This window comes from Carcharodon carcharias, chromosome 3, assembly GCF_017639515.1.
Source record: "Carcharodon carcharias isolate sCarCar2 chromosome 3, sCarCar2.pri, whole genome shotgun sequence".
Classification (NCBI taxonomy): Eukaryota; Metazoa; Chordata; class Chondrichthyes; order Lamniformes; family Lamnidae; genus Carcharodon; species Carcharodon carcharias.
Genome location: NC_054469.1, coordinates 101272684 through 101288243, shown reverse-complemented (window position 1 = coordinate 101288243; position 15560 = coordinate 101272684). Strand labels below are relative to the sequence as shown.

At 48.5% G+C, this 15560-nt stretch overlaps 1 long non-coding RNA gene across 1 annotated transcript in view; it reads right to left on the bottom strand.

Moving 5' to 3' along the window:
• LOC121276432 overlaps window positions 1-3197 on the bottom strand; it is a 74198-nt gene extending 71001 nt beyond the window's left edge. Inside the window, exon 1 of the long non-coding RNA XR_005942656.1 lies at window positions 3163-3197. This is a non-coding gene — a long non-coding RNA (uncharacterized LOC121276432). The remainder of the gene's footprint in view (window positions 1-3162) is intronic.
• Window positions 3198-15560: the final 12363 nt, after the last annotated feature.

Here is a 15560-nt window from a genome sequence, read left to right as displayed (position 1 = left end):
AAACTCTTGCAATCTTCTTTTATATTACTGGCTAGTTTACCCTCATATTTAATCTTCTCCCTCCTTATTTCTTTTTTAGTTGTCCTCTGTTGCTCTTTGTAGGCTTACCAATCCTCTGGTTTCCCACTGCTCTTCGCCGCATTGAATGCTTTCTCTTTAGCTTTTATGCTGTCCCTGACTTCCCTTGTCAGCCATGGTTGCCTCATCCTCCCTTTAGTATGCTTCTTCTTCCTAGGGATGAATTTTTGCTGTGTCTCCCAAATTACTCCCAGAAATTCCTGCCATTGCTGTTCCACTGTCTTTCCTGCTAGGCTCATCTCCCAATCAATTCTGGCCAGCTCCTCCTTCATGCCTCTGTGGTTGCCTTTATTCAACCGTAATACCATTACATCTGATTCCAGCTTTTTCCTCTCAAATTGCAGGGTGAATTCTATCATATTATGGTCACTTCCTCCTAAGGGTTCCTTCACCTTAAGCTCCCTTATCAAATCTGCCTCATTACACATCACTAAATCTAGAATTGCCTGTTCCCTAGTGGGCTTCACTACAAGCTGCTCCAAAAAGCCATCTCGTAGACATTCCACAAATTCCTTTTGTTGGGATCCACTACCAACCTGATTTTCCCAGTCTACCTGCATATTGAAATCCCCCATGATCACTGTAATCTTAAGATAAAAGCAAAAAACTGTGGATGCTGGAAATCCAAAGTAAAAATAAAAGGACCTGGAAAAACTCAGCAGGTCTGGCAGCATCTGCGGAGAGGAACACAGTTAACGTTTCGAGTCCGTATGACTCTTCAGCAGAACTAAGTAAAAATAGAAGAGAGGTGAAATATAAGCTGGTTTAAGGGTGGGGGGGCCGGGGGGTGCGGGGTGGTGGGGGTGGAACAAGTAGAGCTGGATGGAGGGCCAGTGGTAGGTGGAGATAACTAACCGATGTCATAGACAAAAGGACAAAGAGGTGTTGAAGGTGGTGATATTATCTAAGGAATGTGCTAATTAAGGGTAGAAAGCAGGACAAGCAAGGTACAGATAGCCCCAGTGGGGGTGGGGCAGGATGAAGGGAAGGGATCAAAATAGGCTAAAAGGTAGAAATAAAACAATGGATGGAAATACATTTAAAAATAATGGAAATATTTCACCTCTCTTCTATTTTTACTTAGTTCTGTTGAAGAATCATACGGACTCGAAACATTAACGATGTTCCTCTCCGCAGATGCTGCCAGACCTGCTGAGTTTTTCCAGGTATTTTTATTTTTGTTTTTTATCACTGTAACCTTGCTTTTCTTACATGCCTTTTCTATCTCCTGGTGTATCTTGTGCCCCACATCCTGACTACTGTTCGGAGGCTTGTACATAACTCCCATTATGGTTTTTTTACCTTTGCGGTTCCTCAAATCTACCCACACAGATTGTACATCATCTGACCCTACGACATTTCTTGCTATTGATTTAATTTCATTTCTTACTAACAAAGCAACCCCACTCCCTCTGCCAACCTGCCTATCTTTTTGATAGGATGTATATCCTTGGATATTTAGCCCCCAGTCCTGATCCCCTTGCAGCCATGTCTCTGTGATGCCCACCACATTATACCTGCCAATTTCAATCTGCGCCACAAGCTCATTTACCTTATTTCGTATACTGCGTGGATTCAGAAACAACACCTTCAGTCCTGTATTTCCCGTCCCCTTTCTCATTGTCGTCCCTTTATCTGATGTGCTTAAAGTTAGATTCCTAGCCCTTTCCAAACAGTCTGTCCTATTTTGTGTTCTGGAGACTTTAATAGCCTCTTCTGGGCTCTCCTTTCTTTTCAGTTTCTTCATAATTTTCCATGAAGTTGTATCCACCTCCCGACACATTAACCTGCTGCTTTGTTTCCCATTAGTTATACTTCTTGGAGTTTTACCCTTCCCTTCCCCCCAACTTTCTAGTTTAAAGTCCTGTTGACCACCCTATTTACCCTTTTTGCTAGAACATTGGTCCCAGATCGCTTCAGGTGGAGACAGTCCCAATGGTACAGATCCCTCCTGTTCCAATACTGATGCCAGTGCCCCACGAAATGAAACCCCTCTTTCCCAAACCACTCCTTTAGCCACGTGTTTACTTCCCTTATTCTCGCATCCCTATGCCAATTTGCACGTGGCTCGGGTAGTAATCCGGAGATTATAACACTTGAGGACGTGTTCTTTAATTTAGTTCTCAGTTCTTGATAATCCCTGAATAGGTCCTCTTTCCTAGTCTTACCTATGTTATTTGTTCCGGCGTGGACCACAACAACTGGATCCTCCCCCTCCCTCTCCAATATCCTTTCAAGCTGGTCAGAGATGTCCCTCACCCTGGCACCGGGCAGGCAACATACCATGTGGGACTCTCGATCCTGCTTACAAAGGATGCTATCAATTCCCCTAATTACAGAATCACCTACAACTACCACTTGTCTTTTTGCTCCCCCCTCTTGAATGGCCTCCTGTGCCACAGTGCCGTGGTCAGCTGGCTCATCCTCCCTACAGCCCTGTTCCTCATCCACACAGGGAGCAAGTACCTCATACCTGTTGGACAAGGTCAAGAGCTGAGGTTCCTCTGTTCCTGAACACAGGATCCCTCTACCTGCCTCACATGCAGTCATACCCTGCTGATCCTGACCACTGACCGAATTTGAGGTACTTAATCTAGCGGGTGTGACCGCCTCCTGAAACAAAGCGTTCAAGTAACTCTCCCCCTTCCGGATGTGCTGCAGCGTCTGGAGCTCGGACTCCAGCTCATCAATTCTGAGCCGGAGTTCCTCCAGCAACTAACACTTGCTATAGATGAGGTCACTGCGACTCGCAATGGGAGCTGCCAGCTCCCACATCATACAGCTACAGCACATCACCTGCCCAGCCATCTCGACTTAGGTAATTAATTTATTAATTAGCTTTGCAGTGTTTCTTTTTTCAAATTTGGTGCAGATTTCCTACCAACCAATCAGGTCACAGCTTTCCTGTGATGTCACTTTTTCAGTTTTGGTTTCAGATACTCTATGCCCCAAGGTCACTGCTCCAGTGCTCCTCCCTCTGAGTCTGCTTCCTGGAGATAAGGACACGAAGCCCTGAGGTAAGCTAGATTTATACTCACTGCTCCGATGCTCCTCCCTCCGAGTCTGCTTCCAGGATTTACTCACCAATCAGCTGCTTTTTCTTTAAAATCCACTTTCAGGAAAGTGTCCCTCGCAGGTCTGGTGCACTCCTGAAGGTACTGTCTCTTCCTCTCTCTCTCTCTTCTTTTTAGGTTTGAGGAGGAGGGAGGGATGGAAACACTACAGCAATGTAATGGTTGGGGCTATTCCGTTCTTTGACAGTGGGTCCTCCTCGATTTCTTCCTGAGTCGCGATGTCTGCGGTGACTTCTCCCAGAATGCATCAGTCACTTCTCACCAGCGTCCTCTGTTGGATGCTCTTCCTCCTGTTGAGTGCAAGAGTCCTTCTCCTCGATTCTCTCCTCCGTCGCAGTGTCTGCGGTGACTTCGCCCAGAATTTCTTTTTTGAAAAATATACTTTATTCATAAAATATCTGAAAGAACATTACAAACCATTTCAAAATCACCATCACATAAGTACAATCAGATTTAACTTTTACACATGTATCACAAGGTGCATCAATACAATCAATGAATGTTACACTCATTTCAATATGGTCAATGCATACAATCAGATAAAGGTATTGGATTTATCAACATACATCATGTTGCACTCTGAGGTGCTTCAATACATTTATAATACACTTAGTATTCACTAAATACATTCATTTTGAGCTGTACAGCCCGAGGGGCTCTCAACAGTTCCCAGCCCCTCAGTGCACTGTGGCAGAAAGGTCTTAGATAGCGACCTTTCCCCATTACGCCTTTGCAGTGGCTGCCCCAAGCTTTAGTGCATCCCTCAGCACGTAGTCCTGGACCTTGGAATATGCCAGTCTGCAACCTACAGTCGGGGACAAATCATTACGCTGGAAGACCAACAAGTTACAGGCAGACCAAAGAGCGTCTTTCACCGAGTTGATGATCCTCCAGCTGCAGTTGATGTTTATCTCGATGTGTGTCCCTGGGAACAGCCCATAGAGAACAGAGTCCTGTGTCACAGAACTGCTCGGGATGAACCTCGACAGAAACCACTGCATCTCTCTCCAGACCTTCTTTGCAAAGGCGCAATCCACAAGGAAGTGAACAACGGTCTCGTCCCCACCACAGCCACCTCGAGGGCAACGTGCAGAGGGGGTGAGACTCCTGGCATGTAGGAAGGATCTGACGGGGAGGGCCTTTCTCACCACCAGCCAAGCTACATCTTGGTGCTTGTTGATAAGTTCTGGCAATGAGGCATTCTGCCAAATGACTTTGACTGTCTGCTCGGGGAACCATCCCACAGGATCCACCCTCTCCTTTTCCCTCAGGGCCTTTAAGATGTTACATGCCGACCACTGCCTGATGGACTTGTGGTCAAAGCTGTTTCTCTGCATAAATTTTTCCACGAGGGACAGGTGGTACGGCACAGTCCAACTACTTGGAGCGTTCCGCGGCAGCGTGGCCAGATCCATCCTTCGTAACACTGGGGACAGGTAGAACCTCAGCATGTAGTGACACTTGGTGTTTGTGTACCGAGGATCTACGCACAGCTTGATGCAGCCGCACACAAAGGTGGCCATCAGTATGAGGGCGATGTTGGGCACGTTTTTTCCCCCTTTATCCAGAGGTTTATACATCGCGTCCCTGCGGACACGATCCATTTTCGACCTCCAGATAAAGTGAAAGATGGCTCAGGTGATTGCCACCACACAGGAGTGTGGAATGGGCCAGACCTACGCCACGTACAGCAACAGCGAGCGTGCCTCACACCTGATGACCAGGTTCTTAGCCGCTATGGAGAGGGAGCATCACTCCCACATGCCCAGTTTTCTTTTCACCATAGAAACTTGCTCCTTCCAGTTTCTAACACATGCCCTGATCCCTCCGAACCATATCCCCAGCACCTTTAGGCCGTCAGCCCTGATGGTGAAGGGGACAAAGGATCGGTCAACCTAGTTCCCAAAGAACATGGCCTCGCTCTGTCGGAGATTACTCACACCAAGGCATCATTAATACATAGAAACCCCATTTATTACTTGTGCACAAGGGAGAACAATACGAGAGCTATTGTGCCGTCTCCAAGCAGAATATACAAACACTTGCTTAAAAGCATTTTACAACCAATCAGTAAATTTTGCACATCTCAATCCATTTATTTGCATGCGTTAACTGACCAACCCATGTTTTAGTTAATTTCCATTCCTACACAACAGGTGCAGTGCCTACACACTTGGTTATCACGACTTTGATTACATTCGGCCCGAGAGAGATACACATGGGATGATTCAGGGCTCATCCTACAGTAGTCAGACAAGATGATATTGTTCTTCAAGGTTGCAGTATTTTTCTCTTAGGCCTAAGCATTTAATTCAATTTCTCCATTAACCCTTTCAGTACTAAGTGGGTTCCCTATTTGTCTAGGCCACCACAGTTCTTCCCACGATTTACCTTGTCTCCTGAGGCCAGTTCAAACTGTCGCAGATATGGATCAGTCTGCGCACCGACAGCGGATCCAAGCAGAAGACGGCCTCATCGTCCATGTACAGGGAGGCTTTGGCCTGATGCCTCCACTGCCTGGGATTGTCACTCCTCTTATCCCCAGATCCTTCCTGATGGACTCAGCAAAGGGTTCTATGCAACACGTAAAAAGGACAGGGGAGAGAGGGCAGCCCTGCCTGACTCCAGATTTAATCGGAAAGCTATCTGATTCCCACCCATTGATTGAGACTGTGCTACTGATGTTAGTGTAGAGCAGTTGGATCCAATTGCGAATTCCGTCCCCAAACCCCATTTTGGAGAGCACATCCACCATGTAGGTGTGCGATATTCTGTCAAAGGCCTTCTCCTGATCCAGGCCGATGAGGCAGGTGTCCACACCCCTGTCCTGCACATAGGCAACCGTATCCCTGAGCAGCATGAGGCTGTCAGAGATCTTGCTGCCCGGCACAGTGCAGGTCTGGTCAGGGTGGATCATCAATTCCAGAGTGGACTTGACCCGATTGGTGATGATCTTGGACAGAATCTTATAGTCCACATTCAACAGTGAAATGGGTCGCCAGTTTCTAATTTCCTCCCTTTCCCCCTTGTGCTTGTAGATGAGGGTGATTATGCCTTTCCTCATGGATTCTGACATACTGCAGGCCAGCAGCATACTCGCGTACACTTCTAGCAGGTCTGGGATGATCCATTCCGACAGAGCCGAATAGAACTCCGTCAACAAGCCGTCGCTTCCGGGAGTTTTACTCTTCTCGAAGGACTCAAGGGCCTTAGTCAGTTCGTCAGGAGTTAGCGGTTTGACCAGGCTCTCCCATGTACTGTCATCTAAGAACTCTGTGAAAGAGGACAGGAAAGACTGGGAGGCCGTGCTGTCTGTGGGCCCATTCCTAATTGCCCTTGGAGGTGAGCTGCCTTCTTGAATCGTTGCAGTCCATGTGGTGTAGATACACTAAAGTGCTTTTAGGGAGGGAGTTCCAGGGATTTGAACCAGCGACAGTGAAGGAGTGGTGATATATTTCCAAGTCAGGATGGTGAGTGGCTTGGAGGGGAACTTCCAGGTGGTGGTGTTCCCATGCATCTGCTGCCCTTGTCCTTCTAGATGGTAGAGGTTGTGAGTTTGGAAGTTGCTGTCGAAGGAACTTTGGCAAGTTGCTGCAGTGCATCTTGTGGATAGTACACACTTCTGCGACAATGCGCCATTGTAGGGGGAATGAATAATTAAGGTAGTGGATGGGGTGTCAATCAAGCATATATCACATTCTCTTTTGAGAGTTACTATTGGATCAGGCAGTGCATTCTAGATCATTACAACACCTGTTTAAAAAATAAATTCTCCTCATCTCCCCCAGTGCTTTTGTCAATTGTTTTAAACCTTCTTCTCAATGCTGATTCTATGCTGTCCCCTTGTTACTAAGCGATGTGGAATCTATGTCTAAGTTACCATTACACAAAACTTCACCAGCTCAGTATCCTGAGTGGGTGGAGGCCATGTGGGCGTGCAGGGTGTGATCGCAGTGTGAGGTTGAGAGATTCCGTTTGAGCTGAGTCAGGATTTAAAGAGAAGTTTCACAAGAAGGAAATGTTGAGTCAACATCAGACTGTCTGTTAACAAAATGCTGCACTGAAATGGCCATTCTTTTAAAGCTACTCATTTCAAGATGTTTTCAATGTTGCTGCCCATTACACTAACTTCAAGCCACTGAAGGACTATAAAAATAACAAATATCCCTTTACAAAATGGTTGAAGCTTCAGCTGATCTTAGCACGAGCACTGGAAGGATTATAGGAGCTGGGCTGTGGAGGGTAAATCAGATGGAGTTCACGTTCCCGCGGCTGAATTTTCCCAGGATTGCACTAAGTGCGGTAGCGGGTGGGTAAATTGGAGTCCTACCCGCCGATGAAAATGGCGGATTTTCACGCTGTATCTCCCTGAGCCCGCCTCATTATTTATGCATTCCCAGTAAACACGCTGTTTCCATGGCGGGCGGGCTGTCATTCGCCGGCTCAACGTCACCCGGCTGTTACATCACGCCGACCGCCATCTTAAAAGGCAGCCACCAGCAAAGCGCTCATCGCCACCAGCTCATCACCACTGTCCAGGAGACATGGTCAGCAAAGGAAAAAGACTGCAGCGCCCCGCTTCAACGACGGGTCCCTCAAGCGACAGCTGGATGCCGTGGAGGCCTGATGGGATTTGTTCTACCCCAGCTCTGGCCGCAGAATGGGTAGCAATGTCACCAACCCGGCTTGGGAGGCAGTGGCAGTGGAGGTCAGCGCAAACGCCCTGCAGAGGAGGACAGCCACCCAGTGCCGCAAAAGGATGAATGATCTCTTTCGTCAGTCACTCATTTCATCACTCCCAACTCACACACTCACACACCCACCACATATCCACAGGGCCCTCACTCATTGCCAGTGCAAGAGACATCACCATTCACTCTTTCACACACACCGTCATTGTCCTCATCCTATCCATGGGTCCACTCACCACCCACACAGGCCAGGCATACTTATCATCTGGCCCAGCAGGTGTTCTGATACACTCTCCCCATCTCTATCCATGCAGGACAAACTGGCTCACAACAGGAGGGAAAGATCACAGACAGGTGAAGGGATGCTGAAGATCAAAGTTCAGACAGAATTCGAAAACAGAGCCATCCAGCTGGCCAGCGATGACCGGGACCGGTCCTGTGCTGATGGTGAGGTCGGCGCTGCTCTACCAAGTGAGGATTCAGCAGTGCAACATCCATCAGACAACCATGAGCTGTGAGTGATGTGCCCTGTTTCACAGGCCACTGCCACGCACTAATTATCTTTCCTTGCTTCCGCAGGCACATCTGGGAAACAGTCGACAGACACCATGACACAGGGTGTTCAATCAAGCTCCGATAAAACCTCTGAAGAGGAATCTGAAGGCACCCTCCCTGAAATCCCGTCACAACGCTCACCCACACCCTCCACCAGTGCAGGGACACACACCTCGGTGGGGCCTAGCTTTAGAATAGCCTCAGGATCACAACCTTGTGAGCACATCACACTTTCTGATCCACAGCAGGTGCCCGGCACTTGGAAGCCAGAATGTTGCTGAGTCTGAGTCAGATGTTGAGCCTCTGCACTCGGTCATGTCACACAGCTGCTGCAAAGGCAAGCTCGGGAAAAATAGGGAAGGATGCCTGCTGCACTCCTCAGATTGCAAGGCATGATGGAGGAGTCTGTCCATCTTCAGGCTGATGTGATAGCGCCGGCATTGCAATGCACCGAGGTCAACACTGGCAGGATGGTGATTGCCATGGAGACCTGCACTGCTGCATGGGCTTAACTCCATCGCTGCTGTCATAGTTGGCCTCCAACAATGTGTATGCAAGTGGGGAGCTGGGCAGCTCGATTTCACTCCAGCTACACCTTCCCCTCATGGAGTCAGCCAGGGACCCTTGGGCACCCATAAGGAGGATGATCAGCAGGTGCACACTCCACACTCTGGGGCCATCCACCCAGGTAATACTGGGAGTGACCAGCCCATCTGAATCCTATCTTCCTGTGACTTCCTCAGCTCCAGCTTCACAGGCCAAGGAGGGTGCCACTGCCACACAGCAGGACCCTGAAAGCAGGCCGAGGCCCTCCAAGTCTTGGCCCTCCAGAGGACGCCTAACAAAGTCATCACAGACAGGGCTTCACGGTCAGCAGGCTGCCTTCACCCCAGCTGTGGATGTCTGGGGAGCACAATGCCTTGGTGGCAGGGTTAGGAAGGTTAAGAAAATGTAGTTGCACAGTCTGGGCATGGGTGTTAATCACTTGTACACACTTCTCACTACTGTCAATAAACTCCTAAGAATGTCTCCCTGCTTATGGCTCCTTGTTCTGGTGAGCAGTGTTCTTGTCACTCAGATGTGAAACCTTTCTGCACAAGATAAAGGCAGTTGTCTCAGTCCAGGGCCTCTTCCCTGTGCTCTGTGCAGCCTTCAGACCACAGTGATGGTCCAGCCTCACACTCCCTGGACACATTACTGATGCTGCACCTCGGCAGTGCTGGTCGTTGCTGCCAGAATGTAGTGGGCAGGCACAACAAAATTCTCTCATACTCTCTGTGTGCCCTCAGCACCTTTAAGGTGGGGCTGGCCCCAATCACACGAGCATCTGCAACCAGTGATGCTGTGCACCAGCTCCTGAAGGGCTGAAGTGCTGAAGGTGGACACAGCATCAGATGCGTCTAAAGTTTCATGGCTGCGTCTCTGAGATGACCCTGATCATGGAGCGCAAGCGAGCTGCCCTCAGCCAGGCAGGTATCAGACATTCTCAGAAGCTATGTGAAGATCAATGGATTGTCCTCACTGCATGTTGTCATCATCCTCCTGCAATTGAGCAACTATTAGGGCCTCTACTGCATCTCTATGACAGGAGCATTCTCAGAGAGGGTATTGGAGATGCCATAAGCCAGACTGAAGTCAAATATTCACAACTGCGATGTGAGGATCTATGGGGACACCTCACTGCATGTCGTCATCATCCTCCACAAATCTGGCAGTTATGAGGGTCTCCCGAGTGCGGCTGCCTCATCTCGCCAGTGCGAGGGCCTCATTCCCTCCGTCCTCACCACTGAGGACCCACCTCAGCCTCATTCCCATCGGCATCCTCCTCATCAGAGGAGACATGCAGCTCCTCCATCCCTTCTTCAGCCAACTCCTCACCCCCTTGCAGTACCAGGTTGTAAAGGGCACAGAGGATGATGTGATACCCTCTGTGGACTGTATTGCAGGGCTTAGCCAGACTAGTCCAGGCACCGGAATAGCATCTTCAGCATTCCAATGGTCTGCTTCACCAAGTTGTGAGCTGCTGCACGAGCCTCATTATAGCGTCGCTCTGCTGCAGTCTGAGGCCGCACGTCAGCCACAGCCTCTGCGTGTAGCTCTTGTTCCCAAGGATCCATCCTTGCCGCCTCTGTGGGACCTGGAAGACTGCAGGGATCTGCGAACAACTCAGGATGTTGGCTTTGTGGACAATCCCTGGAAACCGTGCGCATACCTGCAGGATGTGTATCTGGTGGATGCACATCGGTTGCACGTTCAGTGAGTGGAAGCCCTTGCGGTTGATGAAGTCCACTGAGTGCAGTAATGGAGACCAGAACACCACATGAGTGCAGTTAATCGCACCCTGCACCTGTGGGAATCCAGGGATCAGGGTGAATCCAATGGCCCTTGCACCCTGGCTGTCCCAGTCCCGGGCCAAATGCACAAAGTTGTGTGCCATGGAGAAGATGGCATCCGTGACCTCATGGATGCATTTGTGGGTGGCGGATTGTGAAATCCAACAAAGATCACCTGTAGAACCGTGAAAGGAGTCACTGGCATAGAAATTGAGCGCTGCAGTCACTTTCACAGCCACTAGCAGTGGATACCCTCCATGTCCCCTTGGCGCCGAGTCCTGCAGTAAGAGACAGGTGTGAGCCACCTAGACATGTGCATTCATCAGCACCACTGGTTCTCAGTCATCTGCAGGAATGGCGGGTGGCGTCTATAGACCCTGGGTGTTGCTAGGTGCCAACCAGCCACAGCTCGCTCTCGCTCCCGGGCAGCGTGTGCGGGAGCTCCTGCTGCCCCTTCTTCATGAGGTTGCCGCTCCTGCCTTTGCACGGCCAGGAGCCTCAGTCGCTCTCTCCTCCATCTTCTCCGCTCTCTGAAGGCCATCAGACATACAACTAGGTCACTGGGATCCATGATCCTGATGTTGTCCTCCTGCAGCATGAAAGGGAGAGACTGATGTGGTTATCATGGCTGTACTTAGCACCTTTCCTGACCCTGTGTGACCACCCCTTAATACTTCTCGGGGAGTGCTGGTCACCCCTCGAATGGCCAGTGATGAGTGCGCTGCATGGCTGCCCTGTCAACCTGTAACATGGGGTACACTGGTCCAAACCAGGATGCTGAGATTGCAAGGGGCTGTGAGCACCTCCAGCAGTGACTGCTACGTGGTCAGCATTGGCGAGGAGGTTGTACAACATGTGCTGTCCAACTGCTCCGTGTTCCAATAAAGTGGTGACGGACTCGAAGTCTGTGCCGGAGGGGTGGGGGAGGCAGGAGGGTGGGGTGTATGGTACGGAGTGCTTGGTGGCCCTTTGATGCCTCTGTGTTGCTTGCATGGGTGGGCAGGCTAGGAGCCTGACCCCAATCATATCACTGTGGCTGCGCCTGATCTGTCTTAGTTGCAGAGGCATGGTCAGTTTATACAGGTGTCCCTAATGCATGGCCACTTCCCTCGCTTACCCTGCCTCCCATCCCGATAGTCTGTGCGCGGGATGCAGCACCGGGCCAGCACTTAATCCACCCCATCCCCTCAGCAGTCGCCTCTGAGGCTGGCCAGCTCTTGCCCCTGGACACCATCCCCCCTCTCCTCAGCACTCGCCTCCAGGGCCAGACATCAGTTTCCCCTGCACCTCCCCCACCCGGCGCCCCTGAGGCCTGTGAATTATGGGCGAGCTGTGGCGAACGCTGCTGCTCGCTCACCTCAGTTCCCCCAAAGTGAAGGCCACCAAGTCACCTGTGAGCTGTTCTGAAACACTTCAGCGTGCTTTCCCGCTGATGTGGACAGACGATACGGCGGAGTTCCAAGAACCTGGCAGGATGGCCTTGTAATTATATGCTATTGTATTACAATTAGCTCCCTGCCGACTGATAGCGGGAAACGCGGCCCACCATCGGTGGGCTGAGCGGATGATTGCGACCTGCCTTCACCCCGTTGTGAAGTAGGTCGCCCCATATTTTCCACGCACGTCACCTATCACGCCAGCCACCAGCAGGCTCAGAAAATTCCACCCCTGAATGTTATCCAGCACCCTGAGAAGAGAAAGGGGGAAGATGTCAGAGCACAGTAAAGCTCTGCACCACCTTGACCATTTTCCCAAAAGAAACCAGTTAATTCTGACATTCTGTAAATGGTTTCTAGAGCCTGCAAAGAATTCTTGAAAGTCATTTTATCCACCATTAGCTACTGTATCTTTGTATTATAAACACAGACATGTTGTTAGAGCCTGCTCAAGTACTTACTGCAGACTGGGGATCTGAATCTCCAAGGGGAAATGTCTTGGTCCAGGACACAATGATGTCATTAGGGTTTAAAACGTCGAATGGGAGGGAACAGTAGGAGTTGTCCTCAGCCCTCACTGATTGCATTTTCCTATATACAACCCCAATCATATATAAAAGCAAAATACTGCAGATGCTGGAAATATAAAATAAAAACAGAAAATGCTGGAAAAACTCAGCAGGTCTGACTGCAACTGTGGAGAGAGAAACAGAGAGAGAAAAACAGAGTTAATGTTTTAAATCTGTATGACTCTTCTTTAGAGCTGCTCTGAAGAAGAGTTGTGCAGACTCGAAACATTAACTCTGTTTCTGGCGAAGTGTCGGGCGAGCGGCAATGCCTGTGTAGGCGGGGAAGGGAGGGTGAGCAAACCGAGCGCAACCTTTGCACATGTGCACGAGTGCGTGCTACATATTCTCCCTGAGACAGGGAGCTGCCTCAGGAAAGTGAAGCTATATGAAAAAACTTAACTAAAAATGTAACGAGACTTGTCCCCTCATGTGACTGTCACATGAGCAGGGACATGTTATTAATGAAAAAAATAAAGCTTTAATTTTATTTTTATTTATTTATGGAAACCTCATCCCGCCCATGGATAAGGTTTCCAAAAAGGTGCAAAGGACGCTTGTCCTTTACCCTTGCCCACCAACCGTAAAGTTGGACAGGCAGTGAAAATTTATTTTAATAACTTGTTAGTGGCCTTAATAGGCCTTTTACTTGTTGGCGGGCAGATGCTGTCAGACCTGCTGAGCTTTTCCAGCATTTTCAGTTTTTATTTTATATTTCCGGCATCCGGAGTATTTTGTTTTTATATTAATGTTTAGTCTTGTATATAGGACTCCATTGTGCGCCCACTGACCAAAATATCACACGTCATTTTACGCTCGGTCGGGTTGGGCATGCGCCTGCCTGCTGAACTAAACATTTTACCCATAAAGAAATCAGTCTCTACAGGCGGACGTAGATTTATTGGAAGAAAATTGGCCAGAAACAACATGGGCTGAATTTTCTTTAAGTCCAATTATCTGTCTTTGCTACACTTACCTAACTAAAGTCCATCAGCCTTAGCCTTGAAAATTTCAACTACCCCTGCACCCCCGTCTTTGAAGGGAGAGAATTCCAGATTTGCTTCTAAAATCCTCACGTGGCCCTGATTGGTTGAACCAAGAAATAGAATCAATAGATAACATTGCCATGGAACAAATCACAATGGATCGCAGCCGACACCAATGGTGCTGTGGAGAAACTCAAGCGGGCAAACTACTTTTTTTTAAATTGCTGATTTTTGATTTGCCAGGTTTTGTCAGTGCTACCAAAATAATCAATTACAGGACTCGGGACTAAACCCAGTCAAAATCATTGATTGTAATCAGAAGAAACCTTCTGCTTAGGAGAAAGTGAACTATAGCATCAAAAGCAAACTACTGAACCCTGGGGCTCAGTATGTGGGTCGGCCCGTATTTCCCAAATAGTAACTCAACCAAAATCTTAGGAATATTAAGAATTCACGTTATTTTCCACACATATGAATCAGCTTGATGTTTTTGGACACATTTATAGGAAGAGGCTGAAGTTCATTTTCCATATGGACTCTCTTTAGTTTTCAGTTGACAGATGTGCCGTGTATCTGAAATGGAACATTCACATTCTGGGATTTTACAAAGGAGAATATTTTCTCTGGCTCACTGTTTTTAAAAGTTATAACAGCAGAAAAGAAAATCCTGTGCTGGGATGGCTAAACAAATTTATACAAATATTTTTTTATTTCTGATTAGAATATTTTATCGCCCATCACAAGTTATCCTGAGATGCTGATGATGGTGGGCCACTTTGATCCTAGTGGTCATAATGCTCCCACATAGTTGTTAGGTAGGGGAGTTCAGCGTTCTGATCTGATGGCAATAAAGGAATAACAATATATTTCCAACTCAGCATGGCCTGTGATTTAAGGGTAACTTGGAATTCACAGTGTTCTGGTGTTCCCATGACATTGATGCTTGTCCCTCTGGATGGTAAAAGATTCATGTAATAGGGAGGTGTTGCAGAAGTAACTTGGTGATTTGCTGCAATGTATCCTGTCGGTCATAAATACTGTACTGTGCCAGTGGCTGGGGAGGGAAGAAGGGTAGATATTGAATCTAGAGCATGATTGCCAGTCTACTCTGTTTTAGATGGTTTGCGAGTGTTTTGGTAGCTGTACCCATCCATGCAAGGAAAATGGCTGTGATCCAATGCTGAAATGCCGGAACCAAGTTCCCAATGCTTTTCTGTCAGCCTCCTGCTGTAACTCTGGCTGAAGTCCATCAAAATAACTTGGGGGAAAAAACCTGAGACCGAGATGTGCTGGAGCCTGACGTTGGTATGGAGTTCTGATTTGGTCACAGAAGAGATGGAACCCACCACCTGTCCTTTGCAAGGTCAGATAGCCAGGAGGTGGGCCATGGGCAATTCTTCCTGCTCCCTCTGCCCAGAACACTGGATAGATCCAGTGAGATGGGGTGTATCAGATGGAAAAAGACATAATGGGGCCACACCAGGGAAGCATTCAGACTGCCAGAATTAATCTAAAAAAATGTTTAGCTCCTTTACTGGGGGCTTGACTGGGAAGCAAAGCATGAGGGCCCTAGGTGAAGAGTGGTAAGGGCAGGGGATCTTCAACAATAGTGAGCAGGTGTTGGATTTCCAAACCTAGGTCAAACAGGTGCCGGCAATGTCTCTCTAGTGGCATGGATACTCACTAACTCTGTGAAAGTGAAATAGCCTCCTGTTAACTCCACCAACTCGAGCTGGGGTTAGAGAGCAGCAGTGAGCACAGAACTAGTATAACTGCCAAGATCATGACCTGTGGATTTCCCGCTCCATTGTGTTTTGAACAGTGAACATTCTCAGCCCTTC